Source organism: Anopheles funestus, chromosome 2RL (genome assembly GCF_943734845.2).
Source record: "Anopheles funestus chromosome 2RL, idAnoFuneDA-416_04, whole genome shotgun sequence".
In the NCBI taxonomy this organism is placed as follows: Eukaryota; Metazoa; Arthropoda; class Insecta; order Diptera; family Culicidae; genus Anopheles; species Anopheles funestus.
In genome coordinates this window covers 71,803,531-71,817,561 of record NC_064598.1, presented here as the reverse complement: position 1 = coordinate 71,817,561, position 14,031 = coordinate 71,803,531, and the positions used below count along the sequence as shown (strand labels likewise).

General features: G+C 41.8%; 1 protein-coding gene across 5 annotated transcripts in view; it reads left to right on the top strand.

The window, feature by feature from the left end:
• Positions 1 to 14,031, top strand: part of LOC125762520 (uncharacterized) — a 65,000-nt gene that overhangs the window by 11,521 nt on the left and 39,448 nt on the right. For 3 of the 5 annotated variants that reach the window (XM_049424694.1, XM_049424693.1, XM_049424690.1), the window contains exons 1-2: positions 9,883 to 9,993; positions 13,024 to 13,385. The gene's annotated coding sequence lies outside the window, so the exon portion shown is untranslated. Of the gene's footprint in view, positions 1 to 1,172; positions 1,194 to 9,882; positions 9,994 to 13,023; positions 13,386 to 14,031 lie in introns of those variants that run through there. The other 2 variants (XM_049424691.1, XM_049424692.1) reach the window with 2 other exon arrangements.

Here is a 14,031-nt window from a genome sequence, read left to right as displayed (position 1 = left end):
CTCCGCGTGGCACGAATGATGAGTTAGAGAAATTAAAGAACAGTAACGGCTGCTTACTCGGAACAATTGCACCAATCCAACGGTACCTTATGGGTCTTGTGCCTTCACCATAGAAAGCATATATTTATGTGCCATTACACACGGTTAATGATTATATGCTATTGATAGCTTTCCTTTCGAGTAGGTGCCAAATAGTAGCTAGAAGCTGGCAGAGTCCGTCCGTCCCCGGCTATAGTCAGGATGTGGCGCTTTTGGCGCCGATGAAAATATACACTTATCGAAGGGCGAAAGCAGTATGCAATAGTTCTCTGTTTGCTTCGCGTGATATATTCCAAGTGGGGAGTGCATTTGCGTGTGAAGTTGAACCAAGGGAAGGTTGGCACCGCGGATGTGTGGAAGTTCGTGCGCCAAACTGTCGACGATGGCTGGCGTCGACGACAAGCGCGTTTCAGCGGGAGTTGCTGTTCTCACGCGGCTATAAACGTACTACAGTGGCATGCGGGGCGGGGTGCCTATAGCGCACACCGTGTTAAAGATGGACACCCACTCCGCCACCCGGGAAAGGAGAGATTCGGAAGTCACCATAGCACATTATGTTGCTTCGTTTTGCCGCACGGTTTAGTCGCTCAAGGGGGGGGTCCAGGAAATTATCAAGCAGCAGGAACATATTTCGTGATGCTCATGCTTGTTCCTGCGCCCTGTTTCCGTGAGCCCCCGGCTTGCCACGATGGGTGCTGTTTTCACTTTATGTTCTGTGAGATTAACGAACAAGCAATGTTCGCTAGCTCCCCCTATTAGTGTCAAATGCTAGCAAAATGTGTTCTATCATGGGTGTGCGAATTTGGGACACACGTCTTTAACACAGTTTTTTGGTGTAGTGGTAGTTTTATTTATCACGATGTTAATTTAGTCGAAAAAGGACACTTAAATCGATAATCATGCGCCTAGCGTGAGAAGAACACTGAGGTGCAGTTTTAAGTGAAAAAAATGAGTAGAAATTTTTGTTTTACTGTTACTATTTAATGATTTTTGTTTGTTTTATTTATCAATTCTTTTGTGTACTTCCAATTTTGGGCATTGGCTATGTGTTTAGATTTGTCATATGGTTTAATTTGTTAGTATATTACATCATATAGTCGAATTTAATTATTTTGTTTTTCGTTTCGTTACAGATTTCATATCAGCTCTTAAAGGTAAGTGAGATTGATCAATATACTTCTTCTTCTTCGTCGTAGTGTAACGTCCTGCTAGAGAATGTCCTGTCATGTCTTTTTACTAGACGTATTTTTACCATAAAGCTGGATACTTCGAGATTTTGTACTTGTATTGTCGTGTAAAAAATTATCGCCACCAACAGAATTAATAATTAATTTTTTAAAATTAAAACTAGCTTTTTATAGCAGTTGTGCTATCAAGAAGAAATATGTGTTTTGCGGTGTGAATAGATACAAAGTAAATCAATTCGAGTATATAAAATTGTATAATTTACATACTGCTGTCATCCACTAAAGCCATCGGGAGACGGTTCGTTGTGAAATTTTTATTTTGATATTGTACAGAACTTTTACGACACCAGGCGACACATTTGGGCACATCCTGCATCATTCAAAATGCATAAAGCGGTAAAGTTAAAATTGTGCCAAACGCCGCTTTCAGTAACAACGTCACATGGCCTTCGAGAGAGGGTCGGATTGGGTTCCCTTTTTTTTTTTGCTTCAACGAACAATCCTAGCCGATTCGTGTTGCCTCTAAACCCAACGACCAACGTTGTTCGTACTGCAATTTGATGTCTTTTGAATAACCCCTTCGATGTCGCTGCTCCAAGGAACAGGATGGGAGCAGGTCGGTGTTGTGGGGCTGCGTGCAAATTTATGGGATAAAGTCGAGTGAAACGCTAACGCATCGAAAGCACACCCTGAGGAGGTAAGAAGGAACCTAGGAAGGAATGTATGTTTTGAGAGAGGTTTGTGGTAAAGGATGGAAAGTGTAACCGGGTTGGTTTAAGTTTTTTTTTGTCCATGTCCTTTGCATGTATGTGAGCATTTGTTATTTTTTCCTTTGCCATTTACTGCTAACACACACACACATACATTAACTTATGCTCGGTGGCCTCGTGTCCCTATTTGTCCCCTTTTTTTCCTACACAGAAGGCAAGTGTCTGGCGCACAGGCTGAATGAAAAACGAACCTCTGCTAGCGGCATTAGTAGTCGTGTTGTCTGTCAAACCCCGTTGAACGTTCCAGTATCACCGGATACGAATTTGCCGAAAGGGATCGGACACCGGCATCGATGATTCAGACGCACCACCGGTGGATTGTTTTCCTATACACAATATCCTTTGATTCATTTATTGGATTTCGCGTGGGCTGGCTAAATTTCCATTTGCTATGCCAGTGCGAACCCTACTATGCTTCTTCTGTCTCTTTAAAATACCACGCGTGTGCGTGCCGTTTTGTGTGTGTGTCTACGGCGAAGGGAAGGATACACAAGCTGCCCTCGAGAAATAGTACTTGAACGAGTTTGCTTTTTTTTCTCCCCGTTCGCTGCCGTGTCTCGTGTTTTTGGGGTAGGAAGTCTGGAGGATATCGATACGGTCGGCTTAAAATGACGAGGGCGATTCTAGGGTAGTCTCTTAAGTACAGCGTCAGGTTTTTGGGGTGAATTTTGTGAATGGGCGTTTTGTGTCGTCATGTTAAGCGCGCCACTAGGTAGAATTTAAATTTTGTGTTTTCTGTGTTGCAACACATTTTATGATGTGGATTTTTTTGTTGAATCATTTAAAAAGCAATTCGTGATTAACTGTTGTAGTGCGGTAACGCGAAAGAGCGAGAAACGCAAGGCATAAATCGTTATTTGAGATTGGTTGTAGTTGACTGTAGAATCGATTGGGAGTTTTTCAATGGCACTTCTCTTGTGGTTGTTATTTTTTCCTCAATATTTAACATCGATCGATTGGAAGTAGCATAATTGTTGTTTCTTTGAAATAATTAGGGAAAATTTTAAACTTAAGCTGCTTTATTTTTAAAGAAGTTTACCATGTATTGATCGGTTAATTACTCCATGTACCTATAGACATGATTTTCTTCAGTATAATTGACATATATTTGATTAGACAAACTTGGTTTTCGCTGAACAGAGTAATCAAATTCTTTTGTGATTTTTTTATCTAACGATGAACGAATTCTGAAAAATATCGAAATAATTATACTGATACGACTATATGACTGTGATCTTTAAAGTTTGTGAACACTGTTGTGAAGAGGAAAAACTTTTCCAAACAACAATCCAAAGCTTCTTTTAATTAACGAACCAAAATACAAATTATATACCTTGATTGAAAAACTTCAGAAACGTTACATTTACCGGATGGATGCTATATGTGCTGACCCTTAATAAAACATGATTACGAACTACCTATCCCGCGGTACACCTTTTCTAGAGCAGAAATCTGTAGAAACAATAGATTGACAACCTATACTCAGACTCCCTTTTTCGTCCCATTGGAATTAGATTTGTATGTGTGTTTGGGTGGATTTTGGAATCGAAAGCAAGAGGAGGACAGCGCATGAATAAAATGACAAATGAGCAAAGATTGTTGCGTGACTTAAATTAATTAAATTCGGCATGGAGATTGGGAGGCGCGCGCGCGCTCTACGGTTCCGTTTGAAAGATTCGTTTGAGGGCAAATATATTTTTTTTCCCCGTCGCCCCGTACCCTTGGAGGGGAAACGGGAGGTTTCTGGCTTTTGTTTCTGAAGTTCCAAAGACCGTAAAGAGACGTGCATGACGATGATGGGTTCGACATTCTTATGGTCCATCGTCGCCGTAGGGTAGTTTACCCCACCGCACACAGAACGGAATGTCTATTATTTGCCCCCGGACGGGTAGAGTATTTTAGGGTTGACCACTTTTAAGGTACGATATTCTAATGATTTCATTGGTTGACCAAATTTTTTTTTACCACTATCACCGTTCGCCATCGTGCCCCTCTTACTCTCCTTGCCATTCGACTTAGCCAGACTAGGCGTTCACACGCCGCCAACACTATTATTCCACTTTGCTGAGGTTTTGCTAGGCATATGTTTTCGGCACGGCAGCCTTTTGCCTTTTCCCTGTGCATCGTTCTTGCGTGACATTACTTCGTTTTATGAAAATTTACTTTTGTAGCATTTTTTGGTCGTGTTTTCTTTTCCCTATTTTTCGGTGTTATCTAATGTTTCATGCTTCATCTTCATTTAGTGGGGATAGATTTCTGTAACGGTGATTTAAGTTAAGTTGAGAGAACGCAAAGTTACCTCACAGTGAAATTTTCACTTATGGTGAAACAATTTGAACAGCATTACAATTACATCAAGTTTGCTTTTTCCGTCAAACACTTTTTTTAAACTTTTTTCGTGCAAACACTATTTGCGGCTATTGTAACGCAGTTTAATGTAAAACAAACATCTGTATGTATAATTTTACTCACACAGAAATACAATAAAGTTCACATTAAGAATGCTGCAAATGCTTTTTAAAACTACATTCTAAGCACAGACCCCGGAACTGGTGATGCTCCCCCCCAGGGTTGTGAAGAACATTGCAAATAATACCTTTTTTGTGTGTTGCTTCAATTTAATGCTGTTAATCCAAACTGAACGAAACATTCGGTGGGAAGCGTTGCTTGCGTAAATTTAGCGCTATTGTTATTCAGATATTACGAATGTCGGCGGGCTGTCCTTTCTCTGTTGTCCGTCCGATGCCCAGTACTCGATGTGCGCTCAATGTGCGGTGGATGTGCTATCTGCGCCGTGTTGCATATGTTACAGTTCCACTGGTTGGGACTGGTCCTTGCATAAGTAAACCCTCGCGAATTAATGCAATAACACCCATCTCCCCACAATGTGTCCGATGGTTGATCAAAAAAGAGCAGAAGGAGGCGAATATTCTTTTTTGTGTGTGTGCTCTCCTTTCATGTTCGATCATTTTATTCCACTGTCCCAGCCGGGTACTCTAATTCCTCTCAATGAAACTAAATTAAACCGTGTGGGTAGCTGTGGAACATGGTTAATTGATGGGCACAAGTTTGTATGCATAATGCTTCAATTCTTGAAGTGAAGCACGAAACGAGGCTTATGTGTATTTTTGGGAAATTTCTTAAAGTGTGTATTAATTTATGGGATTAGCTCCCTCGGTTCGTTTCCTTAAATACTCGCAATCTGCATCGTTCCGAAGTAGCTGTGTCTTTTTAGCGTTTGGAGAATTAATTTGAAACTTCTTCCAGGGCAAATTCGTCCGCGTTTGTCGCCACATAACGTCGTCAGGAAATGAAAGAAGAAGTAAAAATCAGATGCAAACAGAGTGTTGGAATGCATTTGCAAAATTCCAATCACTACACCAACATCCTGCGTTACCTCGGTGCGGGTTGTTTCAACAGAAACTAAACTCTTGTCTGCAAAAATACCCAGCACAGCACGATTCCGTCTTTGCAAAACGGCGGATGCCCGAACCTATTCGACGCTATCACTGTTGCTGCATTCTTAACATTCATGATTTTTATGTCCCTTCTATCTTTCTCGGTTTTTGTGCGTTAGTTCTCCTTTTTCACTCCCGGTATGTTCGCTATGGCAAAGGCAACGTTAGAGGCAACGTTGTGTTATCGTTCTTCCTTCCGTTTTGTATCCGTTCCGATATCTTAACAACAAAAAAAAACCCTCCTAATGACGAGTTTTGATTATTTTATGAACCTGTTTATGGTGTGTTAGTTTCGGAACATGGTACGGTCGCTGGTGTGTTAGCATTCGTGTCGAAGATTTAGAATTTTCTGCTGAACCTTCACCTTATCATGGAACCTGCATATTATAGGATAGCAAAAACAGTCCCATAATTATGATCCTCGGCTAAAGCTAAAGACAGCCTTACTTTACGGAGTTACGGAAGCAGTTCCATTCGCAATTGCCTTCTCCATGCATTTTCTGTCGCTATCCTAATCGCCTACCTCCTGTTTGTTGACTCAACATCCGTTAGACCGGTCACACACAACGGCGGAAGAGGCTTCTGGTGTTATCTTTCCGATTGTAAAAGCAACACTATCTCCTCTCGTACGGCTAGACTGACAAGGGAGCGAGATTGCTAAATGCTTATCGCCAAAATGTATGTGTCACGAGGAATAGCAAACAGAATGTCCTTTCAGCAGATCCCTAATGTAAGTAGCGCGCTACTTTTATGCGTAGCTATTTGTGGATTGCTAAATTCCATTTCCGGAATGATTGTCGCCCGTATCGTGTTTCGTCTGTTGTCCTTTTCTTTTGTTAGGATCGATACATCTGATTTGCATAACGAGAAGTAGCTCTTTTCAGCCAGTATCATTTGGAACAGCTTTCTATAGCCTAATATTATAGGCAAATAGCTTCGATGCATTATTCATGCTTCAAATATCGTCTCTGTTGCATCTTTTCGTATGATCGTTAACGTAGTTGTTGTGTGTTTGAAGCAGAAGTACTGTTTATTTGCGTTTTATTTTGTAATTACTTAATTGGTTGTTTACTTACAGAAAAGGAAATGTTTTCCAACCAATGTGAAGTATATTTACTTTACTGCAGGCAATATTTTCTGCTTGCTTCGATAATGTTTTTAAAATATAGCTCAATTGATTACTAAAACTAGACAAGTAATTTTGATTCGATTTTAGAATCCACAAACTACGTAATTTAATTAAAATTATTTTAAAAATATTTGTTAACATTTTTATAACTCTCGAACCGACAAATATATACCCAGCATTCAAGCCGCCTCGCTAATCTGACATTCCATATCAATTGCACGCGATTTCCTATCAATATTGAGAGATTTGCTAACATATTGGGTGTTTCTATATCAACCATCCCTACTTTCATATTCGCTTACACGATTTCCTAAAGTGGGCCCTCCGCATCCTATCATGTGCATTTAGCTGTATTTTCTTTCTCTCTCTTTTTTGGCTTAACGACCTCAAAGTACATAACGGTCATTATTGACTTACTAGACTTATTTATACCACGTAGCCGAATACCACGTAATCGGTCTTTGCTACGGAGGTATTGGTTCGGATGGGATTTGATCTCCGGTCCTGTCGTGTAGAACCGACGCCGTACATTACCGGGTCGCCCCTTTATAGATATTAGAGTACGTCATTATGAATTATGCTGATTTTGCAATTAGTAATAATTTTTTATGAGGAAGATTTTGCCTACGTTTATGTTAAATTGATAGGAGTTATTCCCATATGATTAATGCACCAGTATCTGGTGATGACGCATACTGATCGAGCTCGTCATCCATCTATTGTTCCTTCAGATCAATATTGGGTAGTATGTCAGTTTGGAACAGGGCGGACCAATGTCTCAGTAGCGCGTGTAAGTCATCATGACACTTCGAAACACATATTCTCAGGGAAAATGTGTCTTCGAGCTATAAAATAAGCAATTACCAATCCAAACGACTGGCACGCGGAACGAATCGTTAAAGGGTATAGTGATCGATGTTAACTACTTTACGCTGCAATCCGCTTGTACATCTGTTCGGAAATCATTCTGGAACTTAGACTTCCCAAACTTAGACTTTGGTGAAGTTCGATACATGAAATAGCTAATCTTTCATCTATAATAGGCATCTTCTTACTTAAGCCAACCCCAAACTGTCTCAAATAATGTTACGGTAAAACGGCGATTCTAGCTACCGGCAAAACAGTGACCTGCCCAATCACAAATGGCTCGCTACGAATTGGTACACTTACCGGAATTGATGGTGAAACCATCAAATGTATGCTACCGGAGCATACCGTACCAGCTGCCAAGTCCGGTGGGGGGCCGCTTACGCTACAGTGACTCTGTGTTGTTGCTGTTCGCCATTTGGATTCCAGTCGTGTGATCAAGAAATTCGTGGAGCACGATGGCGGGGATAGTAGTATGTATAAACTGTGCATATGCACAGAACGTTCCCGGTGAATGATTGCGCTAGTATGCGTACACGGAGTGTGTTTTGAGTGAAGTTAGTTAGGTCGAGTGACGACGCTTTATATCCCCAAATTCGTTGTGCTTCGCTTTTTTTAAGCCGTTTGTGGGTCGTGGTTTAAATTGAGTGGCAAAAGAAAGAAACCCGGGTTATGCTCTGGCCGTCGAGAGTGCAGTATCGAAGGCAGTCACCAACGAATGTTGCATTAGGATTAGGACAAGGAACTTGGGGTGCAGAAGTTCGTTTTCGAGGGCATTCGGTACAGACGAAGGTTCCACACCCCGGGGAGCCCTTTTTGTCGAACTAAGCGACGAACGAGATTATTCCTGAGGCGCTATGCTGTCCTCGTTGCCATGTTTACTGCAGGTTCTTGTGTTCAATTTTCGACTCAAAGAACGTTTGGCGCGCATGTTTTTGGTGGAGGAGGAGGGTGGTGATGATGATGGTGTCCGTTTGCCCCCCCCCCTCCGACAATAAGCCGCCAATCTGTTCGCGGTTGGACGATCTTCTATCTGTGTCTGCTCCTTGCCGTCTCATCCCGCCCGTCTATGACTTCCAATATTCCGGTCAAAGTCGTCGAATGAGGCGCACGAGATAAACGTACCGCTTATAACGGGGGTTTGTGGAAATTGGGAATTTTAAACTCTGGGGCAGTTTGAGAAGTTCGCTCTGCTGATTGCTTTCTGGTGGTTTTGATTCGCTATCTCCATGTTGTGTGTGTGTGTGATGGCTTAGGATGGTAGAGGCGGTTAGTAAACGTGGGGGGTAGAAGAACGTCAGTAAGACCGCTTTTATGACCTATCGTAACGCATATGAGAGAGCGAATGAGATTGTTTTAGTCGAACAATATGTAGAGAGTGACCGCAGCTGCAGCCTCCAAAGGCGCTACACTGCGCTCTAATGCGTTCGTGAGGAGTAACGTTCAGGATCCGATTGCGTTGACTTGAGAGGTCGAACGGCTTCATCTCCAAATTATTGGGTGCTGGGTGTTAGACATTCACGAAATTATACTTCTGTCTCGTGTATCACATACCAAAACACGTGTTGTACTGTAAATGGTATTCTATTTTACATCTGAATACTTCGCAATGTTAAAATGGGGAGCGAATTGGGGTCGTTTGTTTGCTATCTGACATGACAGTTTCTATTCGTCATTTGGGCTTTGTTTTGAATCGGTTAATAAATAACTTTTCCCAATTGAAGAAAAAGTGTGTGTGTATCTGTATGAGTTTAACCCATATTGCAATATGAACCGTCCAAACATGTAGAGCAAACATTATTCTGTGTGTCTGAAACACGGTGCTGCCTCCCAGCTCGTGACGATCCATTGATGATTCATCTGTTATTTGCAGAAGGCATTTATAGATTTCCAGCAGGCGGAGGCACTTGATCGTTTGGAAGAAACATGACTCATCGCGTAGTAAAATGCTGGACGCTTTTCTTGGTTTTGCAAAAATTTAGAGGAAATGTTATACTGGAGAATTTGCAACCCCCTTGTGCGGACACACAATTTTCCTCGGTTTGTATCGTGCCATTTCACTCTAGCACCTCTAGAAGAATAGCGCTCCCAGTATATGGCTCTGATCAGTTCAATCTTTTGCCGTCTCTGTCGCACTTGCAGGATGTGCTGCGAGAAGGTGTATTTTTTGTTGTTGTATGCAGCCGCAACACAATGGATGAATGTGTGTGCGTGTATGATGCGTGTATGCGTTTAATGTGCACAGGTGAAGGCAATGTGTATTTGTATGCGTACGCGTTTCTCTCGCAGCGGCTTTTTGCCATTATGAACGAACAAAGAAGAAAGAGCACGATATTCCCTTCTCGCTTTTTTTAAATATCGCTCTCCTCTTCTGTTTCACTGCTTTCCAACGGGTACACATACATATACACAGCAGCGTACCCGTTGGTGGTTTGTCTGATCTCGCATTATTCGCAGGAACGTGGGCTTCTCTTCTCTCTTTCGCCTGACGGTTCTCTCATTCTGTGTTCGACGTTCGTGCTGTGAAGAGGCGTTTAATTCCCGTGAGTTTTGTTTGCTGAGGATTTATGCTGTGTGTTTTCCCTTGCAAACGGCCAGGGGGATGATATTTTACTAGAGATCAGCCATTTTCATTGAAAATATTGGTAGTTTTGGAACAGTGTGTTGTGCGCTTTTGACCGTTGAAAATTGATGTGTAAAATGTGCGTGTGTGTAAGAACGTATAAAACTTAATGAAAAAAAAGAAGTGCATTTTTTGAAAGGCAAACAAAAAAGAAAGAAGTGTATAAGGGCGGTGATGCATACGCGGGATGTGTCATTAACGTGTATGTCTCTGGCACTTTTTAAAATTCGTCTCACATCGCGCAGAAAAAAATGTAAAGCCCGCAGTGTGATTCATGGATAACTCGATGAAAGTTTAGTGCAGTTCAGCAATAATCGTGTTTACACCAAATCCGTAATAAAGCCATTACAGGTTACAGCAGGCTGTGCTCCTACGCGTGTCCACAATCGCCAGGACACGTTACGTTTTGCCACGGAAGTGCACAAAAGTTAGACAATGAACCACCACCCTTTTTGTCTACCCATCCCCTCCCACGGGGGTGGCTGTAGTATAAGAGTTTTCCCCTGCAGCAATAGTGGTGCCCTTTTGTTCACTCCGCTTCCCTTTCTCACACACTACAGCATCGTCGTTTTGGCACACGTACAACGGGGTGGGATATCCATAGAAAGGAAAATTATCCCTGATCTTCTCAACAAGAAAACCAGTGCTGGACCATTTTCCGAGCACAATCAGAATGCTCTTGCTTTCTCGTTTTCAAGTTTGCTCTCTCTCTCTCTTTTCTTTCTTCTCTCTTTCTCTACATCTGTTACTGGATTTTCCTGTATATCGGAGGGAAATGATCCCTGGCGGTCGAACTCGACTAATGCACCCACTCGTGTGATGATGATGGTGGTAAAGTTGCCCGGTTTTTTTGTTTTTTTGGGAGCAGCCCGATCTTCCTCTTCTGCGTAAGGTTGTTTTCCGCGCTTTACGGGTTGTTCGCTTTCCTCCAACGAGGTCAGTGTTCAATTTGACCGTTGCTTTTTATGATAGCCCAACTGAGCAGCGGCTGTCGATTTGAATTTTCTACACTTGGCTTGGCATGAGGCTTTACGCTTATTTGTGCCGTTTTTTTTCTCGCTACTCCTATGGTTTGTGTCGATTTAGCCGCATCCATCGTCTAAGAGTATTAGATTTTTCCCCCCCAAAAAAAAATATTTCTTGTGACCCAATCGAATGGCATGCATGAGTTTGATGGTTAAAATTTGAACATTAAATGATTTCACCGTCACATATAGTGTCGGTGTTCGATTAGAACAGCATAAAAAAAAGAAGCAATACATCTTCGAGAATGATTGCTGCTCCTTGGGTAAGGGGTCCGCGCTACCTGCTAGAACGTTTCCAGGAGGATTAAAACTATTTTTACTACACTATCCGATCCCGTGTCAGCATCACAGAGCATAAGAAGAGTTAATGCGTCTGGAACTAGTTTGGTGGTACCCCCCGGGTAACGTGTTTCCGACAAATTCTACCCCAGAACATCTCTTTCATTGAGCCACAAATCTAGATTCTTCGGCCAAAGGCTCTACACGCATTCTTACATCCTTTGCGCCTTCTGTGGATTTGGTTCCACAGATTCCCTTGCAGGTATTACCCATAATACTCGTGTCATTAAGCCATTCATTCGCGAGCTGTTTGGGCCGGTCGAATCTTATCGGCATCTCTTCTCGCATGGGTCAAAAAAGGAAGAGACAAGCGTTGGGTCTGCTTGGTAGTGCTCTTGGTTGACGTTATTTGTACCGGTTTTGTCCTGTGCGCTGGTGCCACCGGGTTTACATGTCGTCCTATCTCGAGATTTTCTTTTTCTGCCCACGTTATTTCGTTGCCCGTTTTGTGTTCGCGTTCATTCCCGTTTTGTGCGAATGTCTCACTCCTATGTGTGTGTGGGGTAGAATTGTATGTTGCCATTGGGGTTGTGTACCTGAATTTTGCGCGTGCGTCTCCGCTACGCATCGGAAATTGTACAAGAACGCAAGTGTGAAGGATGTTTGAAATACGCAAGCACCAGAACAACACCGGCATGCTGCAAAATTTAACCGGGGTGATGATCGGTGCAACAAGAAGAAAATGCTCAATCAACGAGCCCGTGAAAGAGGAGGATGCTGTCAATAGGTTGTGTTCTCTTCCATTAGAATCCAACGCTGGAACACAGCGTCGTTCACCGCTTTGGTGCACCCTTCAATCGACGATGAATCGACACAGTCGATGAAGGAAACGCAATACGATAACCGGGCTACACACACACGTACACACTAAAAAGCGAACTCTTCAAATCTTCACGACCTAACCTCTAACGAACGAAGACGCCAAAGCGTAAAGGATGAAGGGGGTTAGTTCGCAATATAAAGTTACCACAACAACTTCTCAACACTTGCGGGAAGAAGTGCAGTACAGCGCGTTAGTTTTATATATATATTGCAGACTCCGACGAAAAGCCCCTCTGCAAAGCCTTTTTTTTAAAAGTCGTTTTTGTTCTTCTTCCGTCCGAGTTTATCGTGTGTCGAACGAAGGCAAAGAAGTTAAGCCAAAACGATGAACATATGCAACATGATGATGGTGTTCCTACAGTGGATGATGCCTTGGTTGATCGGGAGGCATTTTGGGCATTGCGAACGGGCAAGTAAACTGTGTGTGCGTGTGTGCGAATGTAAGATATGGACCAACATTTAGAGAAGAAAACAAAAAGAAGAAAAAAAAGAGAAAGAAAGTTGGGAAGTAACGGTAGACAAGGGGGAAAAACACGAGAGCGGTTAATGTTTCGGTAGAAAAAAAAAGTTGCAAAAAAAAGCCTACTGTGTTATAATTAAATAATAATAATAACATAAACACACATCCCCTGGCTGCTGCGGTCAGCTTTCGTTACCAAGTTGTGTATTTTTTTTTTTTTGGTGAAGAAATTTGAGCCCTATTTTTTGTGTGATCTTTCTATTATTCCCTTTAAAATATTTTCATTCTTTGTTCTTTACGGCAGCAATTTAATAGAGCGAGTGAAAAGTGTTCTTTTTATTTATTGGCATAAAGTGCGTGTATCAACCGTTGATTATTGGCACTGTCGAAAAGGTGATCGAAAAGTGTATCTGTGTGTATGTGTGTGTGATCAATACTAACAAATCGCAAATCGTGGCAGTCATATTTGACCCCTGGAGTGTTGGTGACGAACCGTGTTTTTTATTTAATAAACATCATTAACGAGGATCAAAGGAGCAAAGGTGATTGGCAAAATACACTTTTGTTTCATAAATCTTCGACAACTGCAGCAAACTTAAAGGTCTTGAGTAGAAGAACCTCTTGTGGAGAAGCTAACTTATCAAAGTGTGGCCTTTATTTTCAAAAGTAAGTAGAATTAATAAAATCACGCAAAAGCATAAGTTAAGATCTGCAAACTATTAAAAATAATTTGATTATTTTTTTGCGAAGGGTGTGTCTTTTGCAACAGTCAACGCACCTCTTCTCTTGTCTGTAGGTGTTAAGTAATGATGGTTATTTTATTTACTAAGCACATAAAGAGGCGTGGGCGGTGATTGTAAAGATGTTGGACTGACAGCAATGATTAAGAATCTTCTGCGACGCTTTAATAACATAGAAGGAACGTAAAAGAAATAATATCTCCTCTTCAAGGGTTTTGCTTTTTGCAGATCGTTATTATTTGTTTGGTTTTAAGGATATTCGCTATCCAGATTTCAGAGTTTGTGAGCAATATTTGGTGTGCAATCGGAATTGAAAACATTGCTATCTCATTCCAAAATTCTTGCACGAGGCGGAAATGGGAATGAAAACGAAACATAATATCCAACAGTTTTGCTTGGACTGACTTTTCCATTTGGCATATGACATGTCAAAACTCTTGCACAACGTATTATCTTACGTCCGAGCAACTCCTCATATACTTATGATAGCGCTGGATATGTGCTTGCTGCGCGGTGTGATATGTGTGGCTTCTTCTGTCTATCAAGACCCACACGACATTGGGGGGAGTCGT